The following is a 13921-nucleotide window of genomic DNA, read 5'->3' on the forward strand; positions in this document are numbered from 1 at the left end:
GTTCAGCACTGAAGGGCACCTTCCTCGGAATTTTGCAAAAGAGATTATTATCAGGAGCCATGAGTGACACACGGGATGACAAAGTAGCCTCTAGCAAACACAGTGTAAATATTTTAGCCAACGTGTGTTCAGCAGCAGCTTTCTAGACACAAGAGAAAAAGAAGTTCAGGATTATCAAATCAACCATGATCTCGTTGAATGGGGAAGCAGACTCAATGGGCTGAATGCCCTACTCCTGCTCCTATATTTTATGGTCTTTATAGGATTTGCATTTATAAAGAGCTGAAGACTCATCTAATTGGTTCCTATCCAGTGAGGTACTTTTTAACACTGTTGTGTAGAATTTGCATTTTGGAAACTCCATCTTTTGGTATAGGTCAAGTCCCAGCCCCAAGACTTGAGCACCAAGTCTCGGCTGACATTTTGTGTGCTGTTCTGACAGAGTGTCTGAGGTGGCATCCTCTACATTAATCTTTATTCAAATCCTGCTCTGTCTCCTCAGCTTGACAGAAAGACCACATGCACAGTATCATTTGAAGAATGGTGGACGATTCTCCTCAGATGGCCTGCCTGATATTCATCCCCTAACGAACATTAGTGAAAGCAGGTTATCTGGTTATGATAGAATAGAAATCGATAGAGCAGCTCAGCACAGTTCAGGCTCTTTGGTTCTCGATGTTGTTCGACCCATGATCCTGTTACTTTTTTCAGGGATCTTGCTGTGTGTATATTTACTGCCTTTCTTCCTACATGACAACTATGCCTTCACTTCAAAAGCACATAATGGTCTGAAGAGGACTTTGGGATATGCTGATGTGCTATATAAATGCAAGTTTTTCTTTCCCTCCTTCACTGTTATGCACCAAATACAGAGAATGCTGGAGAAACTCAGATGTTGTGCAACTTGAAAGGGTTCAGAAAAGATTTACAAGGATGTTGCCAGGTTTGGAGGATTTGAGCTATAGGGAGAGGCTGAACAGGCTGGGGCTGTTTTCCCTGGAGTGTCGGAGGCTGAGGGGTGACCTTATAGAGGTTTACAAAATCATGAGGGGCATGGATAGGATAAATAGACAAAGTCTTTTCCCTGGGGTCAGGGAGTCCAGAACTAGAGGGCATAGGTTTAGGTAGAGAGGGGAAAGATATAAGAGAGAACTAAGGGGCAACTTTTTCACGCAGAGGGTGGTATGTGTATGGAATGAGCTGCCAGAGGATGTGGTGGAGGCTGGTACAATTGCAACATTTAAGAGGCAATTGGATGGGTATATGAATAGGAAGGGTTTGGAGGGATATGGGCCGGGTTCTGGCAGGTGGGACTAGATTGGGTTGGGATATCTGGTCGGCATGGACGGGTTGGACCGAAGGGTCTGTTTCCGTGCTGTACAACTCTATGACTCTATGAGTCTGGCAGCAGTGGAGAGAGAATCTGAGTTAACTCTGAGTCCAGTATGACTCTTACATACACTGTACGTTGGGGTGCCGTTGTTCAGTTTATGATTAATGAGGTGACAACAAACAAGCTGTGAGAGGCAGCCTTTCCATTTCACATTGTTCACACAAGACACTGGAGATAGAATAGGCCCCTTGTTCTCTCCAGGGCGAAAATGAGTATTGCAGACGCTGAAGATCAGAGTCAAGATTAGAGTGCTGCTGGAAAAGCACAGCAGGTCAGGCAGTATCCGAGGAGCAGGAAAAACCTCCAACCTGCTCTTCCCTTTAATGCAGTCATGGCTGATCTTCCACCTCAATATTTCTGTCCTATCCCCACCCCCTTAGCATCCAAACATCTAACAATCTCTGAACAAGCACCCACAACCCTCATCAGGAGAGATTTTCAATTCTTTAGAGTTGAAATTAAAATTCCTCCTTATCTCACTCTTAAATGGCTGATCCTAATTCTGAGAGTAATCCAGCAAGTCCTATACTTCCCAGCCAATACAAACACCTTCTCAGCATCTCACTCAATAATTGGACATGTTTCAGCTGTAAATGCATGTGGGTGGTTTTCTTTTTGCTGCTTAGTCCCTGAAGTTGTCATCTCTTGCCTCTTCCATGGAACTGGTTGAGTAAAACTCCCAAACTGTCCCCATGCCATCCCTGTCATTAACGCTGACTTCCACTTACCAATGCAGACCCTTTGAACTCAGCCTCCTTGGCTACCAGTTTGGTGGGAGGGTGACCTCTCAGGGTGCTCAGCCGTCTGCAGGGTGCCTGCTCCTGGTGACTCTTACTGCCAGGAAGGACTTATGGCTAATCGAAAAGCAAAAGGTTTTGCCTTTGTGTTAGTGTGTGGCAGGATCAACATTGGAGCTGGGAGTTGTCAAGATTGAAGATGAGGTAACACAAAGGAGGTCCAGAAATTGTCAGTGACCTGCCTCAGATAGGTCCTACCATTAAAACCTGATGAAGGGCTTTTGCCCGAAACGTCGATTCTCCTACTCATTGGATGCTGCCTGACCTGCTGTGCTTTTCCAGCACCACACTCTCAACCCCACCCTTAAAAACTTGACCTGGATGACACAGCATGGAAACAGACCCTTCAGTCTAACTCATCCATGCCAACCAGGTATCCTACATTAATCTAGTCCCATTTACCAGCACTTGGACCATATCCCTCTAAACTCTTCCTATTCATGTCCCCATTCAGTTGCATTTTAAATGTTGGAATTGTACCAGCCTCCACCACTTCCTCTGGCAGCTCATTCCATACACGCACTCCCCTCTGCATGATAATGTTGCCCCTTAGGTCTCTTTTAAATCTTTCCCCCTCACCCTAAACCTATGCCCTCTAATTCTGGACTCCCCCAGCCCAGGAAAAATACAATGTCTATTTACCCTATCCATGCCCCTCATGATTTTATAAACTTCTATAAAGTCACCCCTCAGTCTCCAACATTCCAGGGAAAACAGCTTCAGCCTAGTCAGCCTCTCCTGAAAGCTCAAACCCTCCAACCCTGGCAACATCCTTGTAAATCTTTTCTGAAACCTTTTCAAGTTGTACAACATCCTTCTGATAAGAGAGAGACCAGAACCGCATACATGACCTCCCACCTCCCGTACTCAGTGCTCTGACCAATAAAGGAAAGCATACCAAATGCCTTCTTCACTATCCTATCTACCTGAGACTCCACTTTCAAGGAGCTATGAGGAACAATCATCAAATATCCGATTCCTTTCTCAGCTGGAGACTGGTACTTTATGGATTGCAACGTTATTTTTGGCAGAAGTCTACAGGTGGTTTTCAGAAACGAAGTTTAATGAAAAATCGCTCACATGTGGCTTTCAAATTATTATGTACAATAGTTGATGCCCTACAGCAGCTGTGTTAACATCAAATGAATAGAATCCACATAAACAGTCTATTCGACAAACTGCTCCTTGCTAGTGTTCATGCAAGCCCTTTTCCAGTTTAATTAATCCTGCCCGATCTACACCTTTTCACTCCATTCCCTTGTCCAGCATGGATGCATCAGATTCTTCCTCAAATACATTGGTGCTCTTTGCTTCAAACATTCCCTGTGACAGCCAGTTCCATATTCACATTCTATAGGTATATCAGGAATAAATGAATGATTAGTGTAAGATTAGGGCTAATCAAGCATAGCAGTGGGAGGTTGCGCGTGGAGTCAGAGGAGATAGGGGAAGTGCTGAATGAATACTTTTCATCAGTACTCACACTAGAAAAAGGCAATGTTGTCGAGGAGAATACTGAGATACAGGCTACTAGACTGGGTGGGACTGAGGTGCATAAGGAGGAGTTGTTAGCAATTCTGTAAAGCATAAAAATAGATAGGTCCTCTGGGCCAGATGGGATTTGTCCTCGGATTCTCTGGGAAGCCAGGAAGGAGATTGCAGAGCCTTTGCCTTTGATTTTTATGTTGTCATTGTCTACAGGAATATGCCAGAAGGCTGGAGGATAGCAAATGTTGTTCCCTTGTTCAAGAAGGGGAGTAGAGACAACCCTGGAAATTATAGACCTGTGAGCCTTACTTCGATTGTGAGTAAAGAGTTGGAAAGTGTTATAAGAGAGGGGATTTATAATCATTTAGGAAGGAATAAGTTGATTCGGGATAGTCAACACAGTTTTGTGAAGGGTAGGTCATGCCTCACAAGCCTTATTGAGTTCTTTGAGAAGGTGACCAAACAGGTGGATGAGGGTAAAGTGGTTGATGTGGTGTATATGGATTTCAGTAAGGTGTTTGATAAGGTTCCCCACAGTAGGCTATTGCACAAAATACGGAGACATGGGATTGAGGGTGATTTAGCAGTTTGGATCAGGAATTGACTAGCTGAAAGAAGACAGAGGGTGGTGGTTGATGGGAAATATTCACCCTGGAGTTCAGTTACTAGTGGGGTACCACAAGGATCTGGTTTGGGTCCATTTTTATAAATGACCTGGATGAGGGCATAGAAGGGTGGGTTTGTAAATTTGCAGATGACACTGGTATTGAATAAGCGGGACACCATGGGGTGGGGTGGGTAGCTAATGAGGTGAGTTTGATAAGATAGCACCAGGTAACTTGCTCAGCCTCGTTCAGCCTCTGTCACACTCAATGAAAACATCACTGAGACAAATTATTGTTAGATTCAGCCCAGTGAGTCATAAATTCTGTTGAAACCACAAACAGTCACAAAGCTGCAGTTGCTTGTCCAATGCTCTCCATCACAGAGAAGGACATAAACTTGACCTACCCTTGGGAAATAAGGTAGGGCAGAAGATTGAGTTATCAGAGGGGAAGCACTTTGGAACAAGTAATCATAATTCTATTAGTTTTTAAATCAGAGATGGAAAAGGATGAACTGGGTCTAAAAGATAATGGGTTTAACTTGGAGGAAGGCTAATTTGATGATATTAGGCAAGAACTTGGATGGGGTAAATGGACAAAGTCTTTTCCTTGGGGTCCGAGAGTGCAGTACTAGAGGGTATAGGTTTAGGGTGAGAGGGGAAAGATATAAGTGACCTAAGGGACAATGTTTTCACACAGAGGGTGGTACGTGTATGGAATGAGCTGCCAGAGGATGTGGTGGAGGCTGGTACAATTGCAACATTTAATAGGCATTTGGATGGGTACATGAATAGGAAGGGTTTGGAGGGATATGGGCCGGATGCTGGCAGGTGGGATTAGATTGGGTTGGGATATCTAGAGGGCATGGACGAGTTGGACCGAATGGTCTGTTTCCTAGCTGTACATCTCTAAGGTCGGTAAAGTTGTCGATAGTGATGAAGGATATTGTAGGTTACAGAGAGACATAGATAAGCTGCAGAGTTGGGCTGAGAGGTGGCAAATGGAGTTTAATGCAGAAAAGTGTGAGATGAGTCACTTTGGAAGGAGTAACAGAAATGCAGAGTACTGGGCTAATGGTAAGATTCTTGGTAGGGTAGATGAGCAGAGAGATCTTGGTGTCCAGGTACAGAGCTCCCTGAAAGTTGCCACCCAGGTTGATAGGGTTGTTAAGAAGGCATGTGGTGTGTTAGCTTTTATTGGTAGAGGAATTGAGTTTCGGAAATGCTGCAGCTGTACAAAATTCTGGTGCGGCCACATTTGGAGTAATGTGTATAGTTCTGGCCACCGCATTATAGGAAGGATGTGGAAGCTTCGGAAAAGGTTCAGAGATGATGTTGCGTGGTATGGAGGGAAGATCTTACGAGGAAAGGCTGAGGGACTTGAGGCTGTTTTCGTTAGAGAGAAGAAGGCTGAGAGGTGACTTAATTGGGACATATAAGATAATCAGAGGGTTAGATAGGGTGGACAGCGAGAGCCTTTTTCCTCGGATGGCAATGGCTAGCACGAGAGGACATAGCTTTAAATTGAGGGGTGATAGATATAGGACAGATGTCAGAGGTAGTTTCTTTACTCAGAGAGTAGTAAGGGTTTGGAACTCACTGCCTGCAACAGTAGTAGACTCGCCAACTTTAAGGGCATTTAAATGGTCATTGGATAGGCATGTGGATGAGAATGGAATAGTGTAGGTTAGATGGGCTTCAGATTGGTTCCACAGATCGGTGCAACATCGAGGGCCGAAGGGTCTGTACTGTGCTGTAGTGTTCTATGTTCTACGTTCAACCATTCTTTCTTTGACCTGTGAACATTGTCGTATAATTGCGTCTCCTTATTCTGGATCTGACCACAAGTGGAACCATTTTCTCAATGTCCACCCCATTGAATCCTTTCATCAATTTAAGGACTTCAATTAAGTGTCCTCTTAGTCTTTCCATTTCCTAAGAGGAAACTAACCTCAATCTATTATTTGGTAATGTAGCAATAACTATCCAATCCTTCCTGATAATTACCAGCTCTCAATTCTGGGAAGATAGTTGTGAATCTTCTCTTCAGTGTTTCAAGATTCTTCCTGGTGTGTAAGACCATAAGACCATAAGACATAGGAGTGGAAGTAAGGCCATTCGGCCCATCGAGTCCACTCCACCATTCAATCATGGCTGATGCGCATTTCAGCTCCACTTACCAGCGTTCTCCCCATAGCCCTTAATTCCTCTAGACAACAAGAATCTATCAATCTCGGCCTTGAAGACATTTAGTGTCCCGGCTTCCACTGCACTCCGTGGCAATGAATTCCACAGGCCCACCACTCTCTGGCTGAAGAAATGTCTCCGCATTTCTGTTCTGAAATGACCCCCTCTAATTCTAAGGCTGTGTCCACGGGTCCTAGCCTCCTCGTTTAACTGAAACAATTTCCTAGCGTCCACCCTCTCCAAGCCATGTATTATTTTGTACGTCTCTATTAAGTCTCCCCAGAATTTCCCACAATATTTCGAGCGTGGCTTAAGCAAAATTCTGTATAAATTTGACATTGTCTCCTTGTTTTCTGCTTTCAATCTCTTCAGTAGCTTTGATGTTCTTTGTGGATTCATCAATTTGTTACTTCATTTAAAGATTTACTCATTTATTATCCCTGCTCTCTTTACTCTTCTTCCATATGATACTTCTTTACCATCCAATGGTGTCTTTATTCCTTATCTCAGAACGAACCACCTGAATATTGTAATACTGAATTTCATTTTCTGACCTGCACTCACAGGCTGGTATTCTTCTTGTACTTTGGGGCAAACTCCAGACCTTTAGCTTGAAACATAAGGCTGGCATTCTGAATTACTAATCCAGTGTCACTACCACTATGCCACCTACTTCAAAAGTGCCCTCTCCATTTTCAATTCTAAATCAATGATTCATCTGATGAACAACAATGGTCCCAACATCACTGTCTGTGAAACAATAACCTGTCAATCCAAAAAAGCCTCTTTCAACCTTCTCCGTTGGTTTCTGACTTGCATTTTTCCAGTCAGCCTCTGAGGGTGTTTGCAGTGCTATGGTAGTGTCCCAACCTTTGGAACAGAAAGCCCAGTTTGAGTCCCACCTGATCCAAATGTTACAACATTTCTGAGCAGGCCAATTAAAGTTCCCAGACTGGAAATTAAAATTTGGAGTGACTCCTGACGTGTAATAAACCCATACCTCTGAGCCAGCATGTCCTGACGATGTTACAAGAGTCTGATGTGTTACTTTCTCAAAGGTTTCCAGATATGGGTTCACTGATGGGGTAGTACAGCTCTGTATGACACATTCTAATTGAGAACACAATAATAATTTCAAAGGCAGTCAGTCAAGGGTTCATGATCACTCCAGAGAAATACAGGCTGACATTCCTAATGCAGCACTGAGAAAGTGAAAGTGGCTCTTGTACTTTGGGAGGGTCAGTGCTGAGGGAGTGCCACACTGTCGGAGGGTCAGTACTGAGGGAGTGCCGCACTGTCGGAGAATCAGTGCTGAGGGAGTGCCGCACTCGGAAGGTCAGTGCTGAGGGAGTGCCGCACTGTCAGAGGATCAGTGCTGAGGGAGTGCCACACTGTCAGAGGATCAGTGCTGAGGGAGAGCCACACTGTCAGAGGATCAGTGCTGAGGGAATGCCACACTGTCAGAGGGTCAGTACTGAGGGAGTGCCGCACTGTCGGAAGGTCAGTGCTGAGGGAGTGCCGCACTGTCGGAGGATCAGTGCTGAGGGAGTGCTGCACTGTCGGAAGGTCAGTGCTGAGGGAGTGCCGCACTGTCAGAGGATCAGTGCTGAGGGAATGCCACACTGTCAGAGGGTCAGTACTGAGGGAGTGCCGCACTGTCGGAAGGTCAGTGCTGAGGGAGTGCCGCACTGTCGGAGGATCAGTGCTGAGGGAGTGCCGCACTGTCGGAGGATCAGTGCTGAGGGAGTGCCGCACTGTCAGAGGATCAGTGCTGAGGGAGTGCCGCACTGTCGGAAGGTCAGTGCTGAGGGAGTGCCTCAGCAAAGTTAAAAATCACACAACACCAGGTTATATATTAGATTAGATTAGATTACATTACATTACAGTGTGGAAACAGGCCCTTCGGCCCAACAAGTCCACACCGACCCGCCGAAGCGCAACCCACCCATATCCCTACATTTACCCCTTACCTAACACTATGGGCAATTTAGCATGGCCAATTCACCTGACCTGCACATCTTTGGACTGTGGGAGGAAACCGGAGCACCCGGAGGAAACCCACGCAGACACGGGGAGAACGTGCAAACTCAACACAGTCAGTCGCCTGAGGCGGGAATTGAACCCGGGTCTCTGGCGCTGTGAGGCAGCAGTGCTAACCACTGTGCCACCGTGCCGCCCACTATTATAGTCCAACAGGTTTATTTGGAAGCACTAGCTTTCGGAGCGATGCTCCTTTGTCACAACCACCTGATGAAGGTGCAGGCTCCGAAAGCTAGTTGCTTCCAAATAAACCTGTTGGACTATAACCTGGTGTTGTGTGATTTTTAATTGAAGACATAACAGTCAATTTTTAATCAGTTACTTGATTCTGAGAGTTTTTTGCTGAAACTGAATCTATTTGAACAGTGTGTCTGGAGCTACAGAATCCGTAATTCAACTCGAGTTTGCACTGATGGATACGTGAAATCTGTGGAGAAAGGTGGGGAGATCCCAGTGAAGTAGATGAATAGGTACGTACTGCCAGGGGACCCTATCCTTCAGAACTATCCCACATTCCAATGCCCACCACACCCCCCACCACCACTTCTGGCATCATGCAACACCCTCTCTCCCCCCACCTTGGTGTGCCAACCCCACCTTAAGCCCACACCTCCCTTACTCCACAGATTGTCACAAAGCCAAAATGTTCATATCAGCAGATCTATTCCCCCTCTCCAGTTCCCTGAGGCTGGCATCTTGTGGTTCTAAAATTTGTTGTGAGAGTTGGGGAGTGCTGTTTCATCGAGCCGGAGGGTCCCAGTGCCCTGGAGTGAGCAAATACCATTATTATAGCAACACTTGGCTCGCATTTGCGTGGGTTTATTCAATCCAGTTCTGAGGAAGAGTCATTGCACTTGAAACATTAACTCTGTTTATCTCTCCATGTATGCTGCCAGACCTGCTGAGCACCTCCAGCAGGTTCTGTTTCTACTTCAAATTTCCAGCATCTGCAGTATTTTGCTTTTATTATAGATGCAGTGCAATTGCTTCAGTTCACACCCCGCGTTCATTAATGCATGGGCCAATTGAAATACAAAGACAGTGATAGCCACAATCTTCTCAGTGGAACAGTATCTTTAAAAAGGAACTTGAGTCATCACAATGACAGTGATGACGGGGGATGGGGTGGCGGTCAGTTTACAGAAGTAATTGTAGACAAAGAGATGCCAGTTTTTAAATTCCTATCTTGTACTGTCTTGTCTTCATCCTGCACAACAAACATTATGTAAAGTGCTGCACTTAACATCTCATTTCCCCGCCACTGAAACCCCAGATTCTTGGTCAGTTTGTGGTCTTTCACAGTTTTAAACGCACCTTATTCCTATCCTCTTCATCGTCAAAGCGTTACGTCCAATCCAAAAAACGCCCTGGATTTAGAGTTATCGTCAACGTGTTCAAATCCCAGGCCCTCTCCCTCCCTTCTACTGCTCCCTGCTACCAACGGATTCATTCCTCCCATTGACCAACCAGGTTGTACCGTCTGTGACGCCTGTCTTCACCTCACCCCAGGAGACAGGGAGCTCTGCAGATGCTGGAGGTTAGAGTTGAGAGTGTGGTGCTGGAAAATCACAGCAGGTCAGGCAGCCGCTGAGGATCAGGAGAATCGACCTTTCAGGCCGGTCGCCTTCGTCAGGAAAGGGCCAATGAAGGGCTCCGGCACAAAACGTCGATTCTTCACTTAACCCCACTTCACCACCCGCCCACCCCACCCCCTTTACCTGCAGCTCCCCCTCACACCCATCCCCCACTCCTGAAGAAGGGTTACACCCAAAATGTCAACTACCCCCCTCCTGATGCTGCCTGCCTTGCTGTGTTCCCCCAGCCTCCTGATGCTGCCTGCCTTGCTGTGTTCCCCCAGCCTCCTGATGCTGCCTGCCTTGCTGTGTTCCCCTCCCTCCTGATGCTGCCTGCCTTGCTGTGTCCCTCTCCCTCCTGATGCTGCCTGCCTTGCTGTGTCCCTCTCCCTCCTGATGCTGCCTGCCTTGCTGTGTTCCCCTCCCTCCTGATGCTGCCTGCCTTGCTGTGTCCCTCTCCCTCCTGATGCTGCCTGCCTTGCTGTGTCCCTCTCCCTCCCGATGCTGCCTGCCTTGCTGTGTTCCCCTCCCTCCTGATGCTGCCTGCCTTGCTGTGTTCCCCTCCCTCCTGATACTGCCTGCCTTGCTGTGTTCCCCTCCCTCCTGATACTGCCTGCCTTGCTGTGTTCCCCTCCCTCCTGATGCTGCCTGCCTTGCTGTGTTCCCCTCCCTCCTGATGCTGCCTGCCTTGCTGTGTCCCTCTCCCTCCCGATGCTGCCTGCCTTGCTGTGTTCCCCTCCCTCCTGATGCTGCCTGCCTTGCTGTGTTCCTCTCCCTCCTGATGCTGCCTGCCTTGCTGTGTTCCTCTCCATCCTGATGCTGCCTGCCTTGCTGTGTTCCTCTCCCTCCTGATGCTGCCTGCCTTGCTGTGTTCCCTTCCCTCCTGACGTTGCCTGCCTTGCTGTGTTCCTCTCCCTCCTGATGCTGCCTGCCTTGCTGTGTTCCCTTCCCTCCTGGCGCTGCCTGCCTTGCTGTGTCCCTCTCCCTCCTGATGCTGCCTGCTTTGCTGTGTTCCTCCTCCGCCTGATGCTGCCTGCCTTGCTGTGTCCCTCTCCCTCCTGATGTTGCCTGCCTTACTGTGTTCCTTTCCCTCCTGATGCTGCCTGCCTTGCTGTGTCCCTCTCCCTCCTGATGCTGCCTGCCTTGCTGTGTTCCTCACTTCCGGATGCTGCCTGCCTTGCTGTGTTCCCTCTCCCTCCTGATGCTGCCTGCCTTGCTGTGTTCCTCACTTCCTGATGCTGCCTGCCTTGCTGTGTTCCCTCTCCCTCCTGATGCTGCCTGCCTTGCTGTGTTCCCTCCCCCTCCTGATGCTGCCTGCCTTGCTGTGTTCCCTCTCCCTCCTGATGCTGCCTGCCTTGCTGTGTTCCCTCTCCCTCCTGATGCTGCCTGCCTTGCTGTGTTCCCTCCCCCTCCTGATGCTGCCTGCCTTGCTGTGTTCCCTCTCCCTCCTGATGCTGCCTGCCTTGCTGTGTTCCCTCCCCCTCCTGATGCTGCCTGCCTTGCTGTGTTCCCTCTCCCTCCTGATGCTGCCTGCCTTGCTGTGTTCCCTCCCCCTCCTGATGCTGCCTGCCTTGCTGTGTTCCTCTCCCTCCTGATGCTGCCTGCCTTGCTGTGTTCCCTCTCCCTCCTGATGCAGCCTGCCTTGCTGAGTTCCTCACTTCCTGATGCTGCCTGCCTTGCTATGTTCCCTCCCCCTCCTGATGCTGCCTGCCTTGCTGTGTTCCCTCTCCCTCCTGATGCTGTCTGCCTTGCTGTGTTCCCTCTCCCTCCTGATGCTGCCTGCCTTGCTGTGTTCCCTCTCCCTCCTGATGCTGTCTGCCTTGCTGTGTTCCCTCTCCATCCTGATGCTGCCTGCCTTGCTGTGTTCCTCACTTCCTGATGCTGCCTGCCTTGCTGTGTTCCTCACTTCCTGATGCTGCCTGCCTTGCTGTGTTCCTCACTTCCTGATGCTGCCTGCCTTGCTGTGTTCCCTCTCCATCCTGATGCTGCCTGCCTTGCTGTGTTCCTCACTTCCTGATGCTGCCTGCCTTGCTGTGTCCCTCTCCCTCCTGATGCTGCCTGCTTTGCTGTGTCCCTCTCCCTCCTGATGCTGCCTGCCTTGCTGTGTTCTCCCCTTCCTGATGCTGCCTGCCTTGCTGTGTCCCTCTCCCTCCTGATGCTGCCTGCCTTGCTGTGTTCCCCTCACGCCTGATGCTGCCTGCCTTGCTGTGTTCCCCTCACGCCTGATGCTGCCTGCCTTGCTGTGTTCTCCCCTTCCTGATGCTGCCTGCCTTGCTGTGTCCCTCTCCCTCCTGATGCTGCCTGCCTTGCTGTGTTCCCCTCACGCCTGATGCTGCCTGCCTTGCTGTGTTCCTCTCCCTCCTGATGCTGCCTGCCTTGCTGTGTCCCTCTCCCTCCTGATGCTGCCTGCCTTGCTGTGTCCCCCTCCCTCCTGATGCTGCCTGCCTTGCTGTGTCCCCCTCCCTCCTGATGCTGCCTGCCTTGCTGTGTTCCTCCCCGCCTGATGCTGCCTGCCTTGCTGTGTCCCCCTCCCTCCTGATGCTGCCTGCCTTGCTGTGTCCCCCTCCCTCCTGATGCTGCCTGCCTTGCTGTGTTCCCCTCCCTCCTGATGCTGCCTGCCTTGCTGTGTCCCTCTCCCTCCTGATGCTGCCTGCCTTGCTGTGTTCCTCTCCTCCTGATGCTGCCTGCCTTGCTGTGTCCCTCTCTCTCCTGATGCTGCCTGCCTTGCTGTGTCCCTCTCCCTCCTGATGCTGCCTGCCTTACTGTGTTCCTTTCCCTCCTGATGCTGCCTGCCTTGCTGTGTCCCTCTCCCTCCTGATGCTGCCTGCCTTGCTGTGTCCCTCCCCCGCCTGATGCTGCCTGCTTTGCTGTGTTCCTCTCCCTCCTGATGCTGCCTGCCTTGCTGTGTTCCTCTCCCTCCTGATGCTGCCTGCCTTGCTGTGTTCCTCTCCCTCCTGATGCTGCCGGCCTTGCTGTGTTCCTCACTTCCTGATGCTGCCTGCCTTGCTGTGTTCCCTCTCCCTCCTGATGCTGCCTGCCTTGCTGAGTCCCTCTCCCTCCTGATGCTGCCTGCCTTCCTGTGTTCCCTCCCCCTCCTGATGCTGCCTGCCTTGCTGTGTTCCTCACTTCCTGATGCTGCCTGCCTTGCTGTGTTCCTCTCCCTCCTGATCCTGCCTGCCTTGCTGTGTTCCCTCCCCCTCCTGATGCTGCCTGCCTTGCTGTGTTCCCTCTCCCTCCTGATGCTGCCTGCCTTGCTGTGTTCCCTCCCCCTCCTGATGCTGCCTGCCTTGCTGTTTTCCCTCCCCCTCCTGATGCTGCCTACCTTGCTGTGTTCCCTCCCCCTCCTGATGCTGCCTGCCTTACTGTGTTCCTTTCCCTCCTGATGCTGCCTGCCTTGCTGTGTCCTTCTCCCTCCTGATGCTGCCTGCCTTGCTGTGTCCCTCTCCCTCCTGACACTGCCTGCCTTGCTGTGTTCCCCTCCATCCTGATGCTGCCTGCCTTGCTGTGTCCCTCTCCCACCTGATGCTGCCTGCCTTGCTGTGTTCCCTCCCCCTCCTGATGCTGCCTGCCTTGCTGTGTTCCCTCTCCCTCCTGATGCTGCCTGCCTTGCTGTGTTCCCTCTCCCTCCTGATGCTGTCTGCCTTGCTGTGTTCCCTCTCCCTCCTGATGCTGCCTGCCTTGCTGTGTTCCCTCTCCCTCCTGATGCTGTCTGCCTTGCTGTGTTCCCTCTCCATCCTGATGCTGCCTGCCTTGCTGTGTTCCTCACTTCCTGATGCTGCCTGCCTTGCTGTGTTCCTCACTTCCTGATGCTGCCTGCCTTGCTGTGTTCTCCCCTTCC

This window comes from Chiloscyllium plagiosum, unplaced genomic scaffold (genome assembly GCF_037043375.1).
Source record: "Chiloscyllium plagiosum isolate Xiang-an unplaced genomic scaffold, Cpla_swu_hap1 HiC_scaffold_36, whole genome shotgun sequence".
NCBI classification, from domain to species: domain Eukaryota; kingdom Metazoa; phylum Chordata; class Chondrichthyes; order Orectolobiformes; family Hemiscylliidae; genus Chiloscyllium; species Chiloscyllium plagiosum.